This window comes from Idiotropiscis lumnitzeri, unplaced genomic scaffold (assembly GCF_059441095.1).
Source record: "Idiotropiscis lumnitzeri isolate Australia: NSW breed Sydney's pygmy pipehorse unplaced genomic scaffold, RoL_Ilum_1.0 HiC_scaffold_23, whole genome shotgun sequence".
In the NCBI taxonomy this organism is placed as follows: Eukaryota; Metazoa; Chordata; class Actinopteri; order Syngnathiformes; family Syngnathidae; genus Idiotropiscis; species Idiotropiscis lumnitzeri.
The window spans coordinates 734998-747500 of record NW_028283561.1 but is presented as its reverse complement, the minus strand read 5'-3'; the positions used below and the strand labels follow the sequence as shown (position 1 = coordinate 747500).

At 44.6% G+C, this 12503-nt stretch overlaps 1 long non-coding RNA gene across 1 annotated transcript; it reads right to left on the bottom strand.

The window, feature by feature from the left end:
* Nucleotides 1-7593: 7593 nt before the first annotated feature.
* Nucleotides 7594-12284, bottom strand: LOC148316064 (uncharacterized). The gene is made up of 2 exons (XR_015840393.1): nucleotides 11832-12284; nucleotides 7594-11375 (listed from the first exon to the last, which is right to left on the bottom strand). It is a non-coding gene; the product is annotated as an uncharacterized LOC148316064 (long non-coding RNA).
* Nucleotides 12285-12503: the final 219 nt, after the last annotated feature.

Below are 12503 nucleotides of genomic sequence, written 5' to 3'. Positions count from 1 at the left end.
AGACAATAAAATGTTGGACCTCTTCTATGCCAACACCAAGGAAGTACAGAACCTCTGTGTACAAACCTCAGGTCCGCAGGCAGCCAGCTGTGACACGCACTGTTCAGGAATGGTCCGGAGAAGCCGAGAAGGCCTTAAAGGACTGTTTCAACACAACTGTGTGGGAGCTATTCAGCAAAGCAGACGGGGAGGACATTAATGGCCTAACAGACACAATTACAGACTATATTAATTTTTGCATGGAGAACACCATTCTCACCAAGACAGAAAGATGTTTCTCCAACAACAAACCCTGGATCACACCGGAGTTGAAAGCACTCCTGAAGGAGAAAAAGAGGGCTTTTGTGTCAGCAGACAAGGAGGAGCTGAAGAGAGTGCAATGTCAGCTGAGGAGGATCAGAAAGGGGAAAAAGTTCGACATGATGCGGATGGAGGAACAATTGCAGAGAAATAATGCCAGGGATGTCTGGAGGGGCCTGAAGACCATCTCAGGCCACGGACAACCAGGTAAGCGGGGGACCTTCAGTGGGCAAATGAGTTGAACCTATTTTTCAATAGGTTTGATCAAATGCATGACCCCGCTCAGTCTGCCCTGCTGCATCCCCCACCAACCCCTCCTGCTTCTGTGAACTAGACCCTCTCTCTCCTCTCTTCTCTCCCCTCTCTCTCTCCACAGGCTCCAGTTCCCAGCCACATCAGACAACCGTCACTTCCTACTGCTCAGCCTTGTTCCTCACAACATCTCAGGTGAAGAACCAGCTGAGGAAGATGAAGGCGAGGAAGGCAGCAGGCCCAGATGGGATTAGCTCCCAGCTCCTCAAATCCTGCGCAGACTAGCTGTGTGGAATCGTCCAGCACATGTTCAACCTGAGCCTGAAGCTGGGCAGAGTCAGCCAGCTGTGGAAAACATCCTGCCTGGTTCCGGTTCCAAAGACCCCCCATCCGAAGGAGCTCAACAACTTCAGACCAGTGGCCTTGACGTCTCATCAGATGAAGACCCTGGAGAGACTGGTCCTCGTCCATCTGCGCCCCCTGGTGAGCTATTCGATAGACCCACTCCAGTTTGCATACCAGCCTGGCATCAGTGTGGATGATGTCATCATCTTCCTGCACCATACTTCACACTCTCACCGGGAGAAGGCGGGGAGCACGTGAGGATCATGTTTTTTTATTTCTCCAGTGCTTTCAACATCATCCAGCCCACCCTATTGCGAGACAAGCTGGAGGAGGCGGGAGTGGCCCACCACCTCATCACATGGACCCACGACTACCTCACAAACCGGCCACAGTACGTGAGAACACAGGACTGTGTGTCTGACGTGCTCCTTTGCAGCACAGGAGCGCCACAGGGAACCTTTCTAGCTCCCTTCCTGTTCACCCTCTACACCTCTGTCTACAAATACAATTCCTCCACCTGTCACCTGCAGAAGTTCTCTGATGACTCTGCGATTGTCGGCCTCATCACTGACGGAGACGATCGAGAGTACAGAGGGGTTACGCAGGGTTTTGTGGACTGGTGTCAGCAGAACCGCCTCCAAATCAACATTGGGAAATCCAAAGAGCTGGTGTTGGACTTCTGCAAGCGTCGGCACTCTCCACCTGCACCAGTGAATATCCAGGGAACAGATGTTGAGAGGGTCTCAATTTACAAGTACCGGGGTGTTCATCTGAACACCAAACTTGGCTGGAGCGACAACACAAACGCTCTCTAAAGGAAGGGTCAGAGCAGACTCTTCCTACTCAGGAGGCTGAGGTCCTTTGACGTTCGGGGGACACTCCTCAGGAACTTCTATGACTCAGTGGTTTCACCGGTCATTATCTATGGAGTGGTCTCCTGGGCAGGAGGCATCTCGGGCCGGGACAAAAAGAGACTGGACAAACTAGTGAGGAGGGCCAGCTCTGTCCAGGGCTGCTACCTGGACTCTGTGGAATCAGTGGGGAGCAGGAGGATGACGGCAAAACTGTCATCAATGCTGGACAATCCAGCCCACCCACTCAATGACACTCTTAGAACACTCCTCAGTTCCTTCAGTGATTGTTCCACCCTCGCTGTACGAAAGAAAGATTTCGCCGCTCCTTCCTGCCGGCTGCTGTCAGACTTTTTAACAAGGACATAAGGTCAGGCCTACAAACGGGCAGGCATTAGTGCAATTGTGCAGTCCTAGAATACAATACACTACTACTGTGCTTTATCCAATGCTGTTCTTAAATATTGACCAATGCTGTTTTTTGTTTACCATTACAGTATTCATTACACTACTTTTATCACTGCAGTATTTTTTATCCCTGCAGTACTTTTACCACTACAGTACTTCTATCAATGCAGTATTTTCTGTCATTGCAGTACTTCTACTATTACAGTGCTTTTATCATTGCAGTATTTTCTACCATTGCAGTATTTTTTATCATTGCAATACCTTTACCTTTACAGTACTTTTATCATTGCAGTATTTTCTATCGTTGCAGTACTTTTTTTTAATCATTGCAGCGTTTTTATTTATTTCCCCTCTGTACCATGGACTGACATTAGGAGTGTTTCCTTACACTTGTATATGTTGTGGGAGTTAAGTGTGTATATACATGGGAATCTGTGTATTTACGTATATACTGTGTATATTTGCATGCTTTTTATGAATGTCTGCTGCTAATGTTATACATTAACGGCTACATTACGCCGCCGCCTCTGTGTGATCTATATCTTTGCTGCTGTAACACTGCAAATTTCCCCATTGTGGGACTATTAGAGAACATCTTTATCTTTATCAGGGATCAGCTTTGAGTCCTTTCTTGTTCGCCATGGTCATGGACAGGATGACAGACGAGGTTAGACATGAATCTCTATGGACCATGATGTTTGCAGATGACATTGTGATATGTAGTGATAGCAGGGAACAGGTGGAGGAGAAGCTGGAGTCATGGAGGTTTGCCCTAGAAATTAGGGGAATGAAGATTAGCCGTAGCAAGATGGAGTATCTGGGTGTAAATGAGAGCGGAGGAAGAGTGAGCTTACAGGGAGAAGAGACCAAGGAGGTGGAGGAGTTTAAGTATCTAGGGTCAACAGTCCAGAGCAATGGAGAGTGTGGAAAAGAAGTGAAGAAGCGTGTGCAGGCTGGCTGGAACGGGTGGAAAAAAGTATCAGGTGTGATGTGCGATAGAAGAGTTTCAGCTAGAATGAAAGGAAAGATATATAGAACTGTGGTGAGGCCAGCGATGCTGTCTGGTGACGATGCTGAGGTTCTCTTTGGGAGTGACCAAAATGGATAGGATCAGCACATAAGAGCTTTGGAGAAAAAATCAGAGAGGCCAGACTGAGATGGTTTGGACATGTCCAGAGAAGAGATAGTGAGTATATTGGCAGAAGGATGCTGAGTTTCCAAGTTCCAGGCAAGAGGTCTAGAGGAAGACCAAAGAGGAGGTTTATGGATGTAGTTAAAGAGGACATGAAAAAGTTTGGCGTGAGAGCAAAGGATGCAGAGGACAGGGCTCGATGGAGGCAACTGATTCGCTGTGGCGACCCCTGAAGGGAAAAGCCGAAAGGAAAAGAAGAAGATCTAGTGTGTGTTAATATGGATGTATTCTTTTACAGCTCCTCGGTCAACATTTGAGCACACGTCTCAAAGTGAAGTAACCTGGAACACGCTTAAAATAAACGCAGCAATGCCACAAGATGGCACTGCAGGACCACAACTTCCCATCTACCCACGCAAACAAAGCACAACGATGCATCATATCAAATGTATTGTAAAATAATGAAAAAAATAATAAAGCTGACTACTTCACGGATTTCACCTATCGCGGGTTATTTTTGGAACGTATCCCCCGGGATAAACGAGGGATTACTGTATTACATAACACATTTAATTCATTACATTTTAACCATGGGATGTACAACGACATAAGCACAAATTTGCTTGTGTATTCCTCAAGCATTTGACACGGTTTTTAAAACATGTTTCATTATAAGTAGTACATTACATCTGTATTTTCATCTTTTTTTTGGTTTTCCTCTTTCTTTCTGTCCTATGCATGCCTCCTTGCCTTGTCTTCCTTTCTTTCTGTTTTCTCTGCCATTCTCATTTCTCATTACTTCCGTCCCTCCTCCCTTTGCTCTCCATTGCTGTGACTGTTGGCAGCCTATTTAAATGCTCCATTGGAGAAGGATTAAGGTTTATGCAAGGTCAGTGTGGGATGTGATAATTATAATCACAGCTTTTTGCCTGGCCAGTGACTGTCATTTGTTATTCTCAGCTCAGTGGATTCAGAGGGCCCTGGGGAATGTTGACATGAGGCTCACTGATTTAGTGGGGCTCCTCCTCCCCCTTCTCACTCAACATAAAGCTGGCTTCTAGTTTCTTGTGTTTGTTCCTGCTTGTTTTCCCTCTACCTTTTTATGCAAGCACTCACAGTTCCATGTTTAACACAGTTTGAACACCTACGTTTACTGTATCTAATTGCTGGTTTCACTAGATCCTATTTTTCACTTAACATTCTTCACTAAAAACTAGCTACAATGTATATTTTTGTATATACAAGTTCTGATTGGTGAGTTATATATATATATATATATATATATATATATATATATATATATATATATATATATATATATATATATATATATACAGTGATTTAGGTGTTATTAGGCATTTTCAAACAAATGTACTTTTGATTTGTTACTTGAATACAATGTCACGCATGTCACATGTATCCTATACGACAGGGGTGCCCATTGCGTCGATTGCGATCGACCAGTCACTCGCAAAGGGGGGGGTCGGGCTATCGCATCACATACAGATGCATGGCTTATTGTGCATGCACAAGAGCGCTAATGAGCAAAATTAAGCAGTTTCCATTTTGTTCCGTCTACTCTAAACCTAATAATAAAGTATAAAAACGATGGGAACATGTAAACTATTTCCACACAGCGTAAGAGGAGGATTTTCGAATTGCTTTGGGCACCGTGGCGGGGCGTCTCACACTGGCTGAAGAACTAGCGGGCCAGGGGGAGGCGGGCGATGCGCGAAGGTATGTGCTCGCAGTTTCAGCGCTGGAGAATGACCGTTTGGACGGAGGAGCCGTCCACCACCACAACCGGCAGCCGTAGCGCAAGCAATCATTCAGTCCAATTACCCGTTCCAATATACCTAATATTCATTGGGAGGTGTACGCAAGGCTCGCTATCGGCAGCGCCTGTCTGGACTCTATGGTTGACTCATTCAGCACAAGTCATCAGTAAAGTAACAACAGACAATCTGCACTAGTTGTATTGTGCAATATGGTTTCATACAGTTATGCAATGTATATCAATTTATACTTTACCTATTCTCATTCTATTTTCAAATAAATATATGAATAAGGTAGGTAGATCACTTGAACTTGGGTATTTTCTAAGTAGCTCGCATGCTGAAAAAGTGGGCACCCCTGCTAAACGGGTTGTTCTCTGATGAGAACAGTTGTTCCCAAGCAATGTCATAACTGAGCTGCATTTCACATGGGTTTTGAGGTCAAAGAAGCCCGACATTGCACACGGGAATAGAGGACAGAAAAAGGAATTGACCCTGGCAGTGATTAGGTTTGCAATAGCTGCCTTGTTTTATTTCAATCCAGTAAAAACAGGAACATTTAATAAATAAATGACATACATGACATCCCAAACAACACGTCAATACCATTTTACCAACACATTCCCGAGACAAAGAATTACACTAAATAAAATTGTAATAAAATACCTTAGGATGCCATTACACTGCAATGATGGGCATATCAACACTTTCCCAATACGATACACGAAATAAAACTTGACTCCAATAAACTACTCGGGGTGCCATTGCTACCACCAGACATAGACATCCAAGAACTTCAGTACACATTGTAATATAAAACATAAAAGTACAGCTGCGTGACAGCAATAAGGGCTCTTGAAAAATACAAAATAAATGAGTTCACATGTTGGCAGAGTCGTACTACGCAGCAGTAATATCATGTTCAACTATTTTCAGGATCAACAAACCACAATTGTTGTATTGATGGAGGAATAACTACACTCAACCGGTCTCGTCTGACGGTGTGGAAAAATTAAAGACTTTAATACAACGCAACAAAGAATCAAAGAAACATTATGGAACAAACATACATGCAACAAAGTTGCAACATATATGAGAGCACAAACAAAATTGAACAACTTTGCATTTCTGCCACAATTTGATTTAGCCTAGATTACATAGACTGTTTTTGTTTTCCTTGTCCTGGCAAATGTCTCAACGACATCATAAAAATTAGATCTCTCTGGAAGGTTCAAAAGACGAGACTCATTCATTGTTGAGCGCAGGTATGATTTAATTCGTTTAAGGCTGAACGTGTGCTCCACCTGTGCACTACTTATTGGAAAAGTCAGATAGAGCCTATATTATTTTTCAAGGTTTCGATAGGTCGGTGCAGGTCAATTGCAATGTTGGAATTTTAACTATTATCTGACTCCATTAACCAAACACGACCTACATTCATCCAACAATTATGCGCGCTCGTTTTTGAGAGAGAAATGACCAGGAAGCCGGCGATTTCACACGGGAGCGGATTTATTCCTAACAGCAGATCTAGTACAAAGCCTGGGGCTCGGTTCCTACCATTACAGCTCTGCGCGTCTCTGTACCCAACAGAAGACGACAATCCGTAAATATCTTTATTGCATTAAACTAAATACATGTAACTTGTAGTCAATTGTATAAAATCCTTTAATCCCTCTCATGGCCTCAGCGAACTGAGGCCATCACCCATACAAAAGTAAGAATAGAAAAATAATAAAAACAGTAAAAAATAAAAACGTAGAATTATATATAAAATTTTATTCCCTCTCATGGCCTCAGACAACTGAGGCCATAACCACTTACTCCGCTGCACCCTATGGACCTGCTGCTAAAGAAACCAGCTGTGGATCCGACACGGGGATCATCATGTATAGGCCACCAGGTGGGAGCGGGCCCAAGGTGCTCCCGAGGGTTTTAACTGTAAGAGATCTGATACAAGGTATACAACAACATCCGCAAAGCACCATAATAGCTGTAAATACTGCCACTGAGATTAATATAGAGCTAATCAGACCTTTCCATTTACCAAAGACATTCAACCATCCTGACCACATTTCCGAATCTACACCTGAATGTTCTTTCATCTTTTTGTTCGAAGTTTGCAAACCTTCCAATGCCTTGGTGAGACGCCCATCCGGTGCCGTGTTGTTTGGGATGAAACTACAACCTTGATCCCGAAATATCCCGCACACTCCTTGTTTTTCAGCCAATACCATACCTAAAGCAATCCTATTTTGAAACGTCATTAATGAAGTTTTTGATAATTGTTCATGTACCGCCTCTAAAGCTCCTGTAGTAAAATTACTCAAACTCTGAACATTATAATGAACATAATTGATCCGATCCACATTTTTGTTTGGGGTCACCCAAACAAAAATGCTCTCAAACCCTGATGCGATTTGGTCTGCCAATTTGTATTCGTCCGGGACCCCTTTTGGCACGTGTTAGGGTATTTTCCAGAACCGCTGGAAAATAGTAGCGGGACTCTTCAAGCGCAGACACAGAGAGGTTGAATTTAACAAAGGTGTTTATTATTACAAACAAAAAAAACAGGAACACTATATATCTATATATAATCAAAACGCAATACCGACAAAGTTCAACGAAAATCGCTGGTGGAAAAACTCACACCAGGGAAATAACGACGGGAACAAAAAACGCTTGTAAAAGGCAAGGAACGCAATGAACATAAATCGCTTACCGCAGAAGGGCAAGGAAAACCAATTGGTGAGCGAGCTCAACCGAGAAGATCATTAACTGAAAACGGAAATACAACGAACGAGAACACGATACGTAGAACGCAATAACACTGAAGCTCCGTGGCCCCATGTCATGGAATGGGGTACCAGCGGGTTGGTGTCAAGAGTGCGTTGGGAGTGGGTAACAGTGGCGCCCCCTGCGCTGGTGGAGCTCTTTGCGACAGGTATGGCACCGTACCAGAGGATGGCAGATTCCAGAAAGTGGCTCGGTATGGACAGCTCATCACCCAGTGACCCCACACCCCGCAGCAAGAGCACACCCTACTCACAACCCCTGTCTATAACCACCCCTATATCTGTTCCCGCAATCCCGACCTCGTTGACCGCCCTGCTACGGACAGCCAGTCTGCTGTGGCGCCGCGTCACCCGAACCTTGCCTAGGAACAGCAGAAGTGGAAGGAGCAGGTCCACTGGGAGCCGCATGCGTCGGCTGCTGCCTTAGCTGCTCCCCCCCTTTTCTTTTTTTTTTAAAATATTTTATCTCTCTTGGCCTCCTAAACCTGCAAGTACAACAATTTTTAGTAACGCTCCTTAATCCAATCCCATATTTTCCTTTTCTGATGTTGTGCAAAATTATGTACAAAATGTGTTCTACTTAGACCGATTAGCATTTTTTCATTGATGGACTGTTTCGCATGATGTCTGCAACCAGAAGGGACACGCCCTTGTGGACGACCAACTGGAACAGCTGTGTAATGACGACATTATTGGATGGGTCACTGGCAGAAGTCTCACTCCATTCACGTCTCGCCCTGGCCACATAGACCAGGCCTGTCTCCCCCTTCCCCACCTGAAAGATACAGCAACATTGAAATATCTGATGCACGGCACGGCCAATCTCACCTGAGGTGTCCCCATTCAGCTGGTGACCGTCATGCTGGTCTGTAGGTCTGGCCTCGGCCTCAAGTAAGGACAGTTCCTGACAAGTCAATTTTGTCCCGAATGTAACTCTGGCATCCCTCCTACGGAGAACCTCCCTCCTTGTTGAGGAGAACCTGCTTGATGAGGCGCTATTTGAAGCGTTCTCCGGTCTTCTGGTCACACAGGTCACATGTCACCTCAAACCTGTGGAGAGAACTGGAGGAGTGGCACTTGCCAGTGAGAAGGGGTAAATTACCTCCCTTCTGAAACTTTCAGTTTTGCATAAATTTTGTGTAATAACGTCAATAATCATTCACTTGATGCTTGAATTTAATTACTCCAATCTGTCTCCAATAACAATTTGAAAATCAGTGCTTGGGAGTGCAATAGGGATTCAGGTTGATCAGGCCTGTCCGCCCATTGCATCCTACGTGCTGTTAGGGCTTGCCGGTGCCCTCAATCAGGTTTCTTTCCTGAGGCCCGTCCCTTAAACATTCACTCAAACCACATAGACACACAAACACTTTTTCTTTCACACTTTCCTTCACCAAAAAGATACTTTCCAATTCCACACAGAGACCCCTTCCTCGACGCGTCCGCCTTGATTTCACTGAGATTTGTGCTGGCAGATCCTTAATTGTGCCTCAATTTAGCCAGCGTATGCCAAAGTTTACAACTGTGGGTCTCTTGATTTTCCCATTCATTCCCCGTGATGTTGTTTCTCCTGTTCCTCCTGGACGTGGCTGACGATCCTGCACCTGTGACGTCAAACACCTCATAGATGCGGATGTTAGCAGTCTGGTATTTATGGAATGCTGTCATGTCAGGGTTTGCGTCATACAGTCATAAAACGTCTGTCGTCTACCTTTGTCGCATTTAATACACATCAGTTAATAAATCATCTACAGAACTATTTAATCCAACATCTCCTGTTCTAAAGATTTTCTTTCAACATGATCCTAGAATATTCCAATTAAAACCTATCCCAAAACCATAACCCCTTTGCTTAAAACTTTTAATTTCAGTAAGACTGGCGCTGTTCTGCTGTTCTTCAGGTGTCTTTTGCATGTTTTAGTGTTTTCGTTTGTGTTCTAATTTCCTGCTAATTTATATTTATCTTATCTATTAATTACTTTATTACCTGATATGGAAAGTGAAATTCGCTATTTCAATTAAGTTGTATATTCTTTATGTCCCAAAAATTTTTTTAAATCCCAACTCGCCCGCACACAAAAGAGTGAGAGAAAAAAAGAGAGAGAGAGAGAGAGAGAGAAAACATGAGAGTTAGGGGCAGGGAAATCGAAAAGGGTCTTAATGCTTTGAGTTGATGTTTAGAGGCACGCCTCCGAGCAAAGACGTTCGTTTTCTATCGGACTAACGAATTCAACAAATTTAACAGGTCTTGTCAGGAGCTATATAAGTGGCCAGTGCTTATGTCACTAAAAAGTCTTTAACAGCGGGTGACACATTAAACTTACAAGGAACCAACAGTATGACGTCACTTTGACCCAATCAAGGCTAATATTTTCTTATGGGGAATTTCCTTTATTTACCTTTATTTATGCCAATGGATCCTTAAAAAAAATTTCTTCATGCACATAAGAAGAATCAAATTAACAATAACCTACAGAGATTAGGCAGCAAAGTGTGGTGGGTCGGGTTTAGGGGGGCTCGGGCGAGATGTTTATTGTTTACAGTTCTCTGCCAGTTCCAGCCAGGCACGCCTCCGGCTTGAGAGGGCGTCGGCTCCTGCGCACCTGCTGCTCATCAGCAGTAATCAACACCAGGATAAGACCCAGCCGCGCCAGGAGCCAGACGCCGGATTATCCCGTTCCCTACGTGGTATTGGCTCATGTCCCTGCACGCTGCAAGTTCGCCCGATCGTCTCGTCGCTCGTTCCCGTCTGACTTCTGTGTCGTCTTATTCTCCCTCCAGCCGTCCAGTGCCCGTCCGAACCCGAGCTGCCCGTGCCCATCTCCGCGTTCCTGATCAGCGTTCGCCTCGCCTGCTCTCCCCCCACCACGCCACTCGCCTGCCTCTTCCGCGCCGCTCCCGCTGCTTCTCCGCCAGCCCGCCTCCCGCTTCCAGCGCTCGCCGTCTCCCCGCCTGCCAGCCAATCGCCGTTCCCGCGGTCGCTCCCGACCCGCCGCGTCGCTCCACTCCCAGCTCTCCGGTGCCGGCTCCCGATCGTGCTGCTCCCTCACCTCCTCATTCAATAAATCCTATTCACATCACCCCGATCGCTCTAGGGTCCTTTTTCCCCAGCTCACGGTTCCCCGAACCGCAACACAAAGAAGTAAACAAAACTATAGTAGACCAAACTACCAGCTATGTTTATCAGCCAAAGGGAACACAGACACACACACACACACACACACACACAGTGAAATGAGGAGATGAGTGTCAGGAAAAGAGACAAACCTGGCTGTGAAGGGATGGGTTGCATGGAAACAAACATATGGGCCGCGGGCCACTCAGGGCCTCAGTGTTTTCCCCTCCTTTTTGTCTGGAATTATTAAGGGAAAAAATATTAACTCAGAAAAATCACAAGTATAATAAATAATATTATCTGCCAATAGAACAGGAATTCAGTGGAACAAGATTTTTCTTACTTCACCTGACCTTGGAGGCACCGCTGGTGGCTATCATAGCGACGTCAGGCAGGTGTTTGCTGGAGGTTATGCACAGAAGTATGTATAGTATCTTACCATAAACCAGTGGTTCTCAATTTTTTCCTGTCACGCCCCCCTCTACCAAGAAGAAAACAATTCGCGCCCCCCCACCACAAATTTTTTTTTTTTTACATTTCGTACTAATGTACATGTTCTTTGTACATTAATGTTATATAGTCAATAAAATATCCCTTAACAAAGCTAAATTGATAAAAAAAAAATATCATTTTGAGAACGACTATTGTAAGGATCTCGAAACTCAGTACTGTTGTGCAAATATTGATGAGATGATAAATATTTACCATGTTTTTGTATTGTGTTTAACTTTATTAACATGAACAAACCAAACAGTTATTAATACGTGCATAATATAGAAAAGACAAAAAGAGCCAGGGGGACTTTAAACAAAAAACGTCATCAGCTGCGTCTCCCATCGCATACAGGAGTGAGTTTACCTGATATTCATCAGTTTTTCCATCCAACGCAGTTGCAATACGAAACCTTTCAAATCTCCAGATCCACTTTGGCCAACCTGACAGAGAGGAAAAGTCAAATGGCTCCGGGGGGGATAACTGCACTGTGGTCGCCATCCCAGCTGATGAATCCCTGGTTTCTTAAAGTTCAGGACATCCGCTTGAAGTTCCTCTCTTTACTTTATCTTTTCCGTTGCCGAGCGTGCCGTGCGGAGCCGTATCCTAGCAACGAGGCAAAAATAACAGCTACCGCCGAAGCTACCTGCCGTCGTCTTCCACGCCGGTCATTTACGTTGCAACTGCCCGAAAAACGTCTTCCGGCAGCCAACTACACTTTACTGACCCGACAATAATTGTGAAGACTTGCAGTTCGCCACTTCTGACACGATGTACAATAATCACACGAGACACGGCGAGTACTTGTTAACACCTCGTTTAGTCATCACCCGGAAGTTCCTTTCACCACACTTCAATACAAAGCATTATGGGACATGTAGTCCCAAATACCTATTACTACAGGAGCGACAGCTCCTTTCTAGTTCACACACAAGACAAAGTGTGATGTATGCCAATCTGATCTTGGAAAACGGCTGAATTAAATTTATTTACACTAAAGGATAATCCATGCCAATGACCACTACATTATTGAAAAGA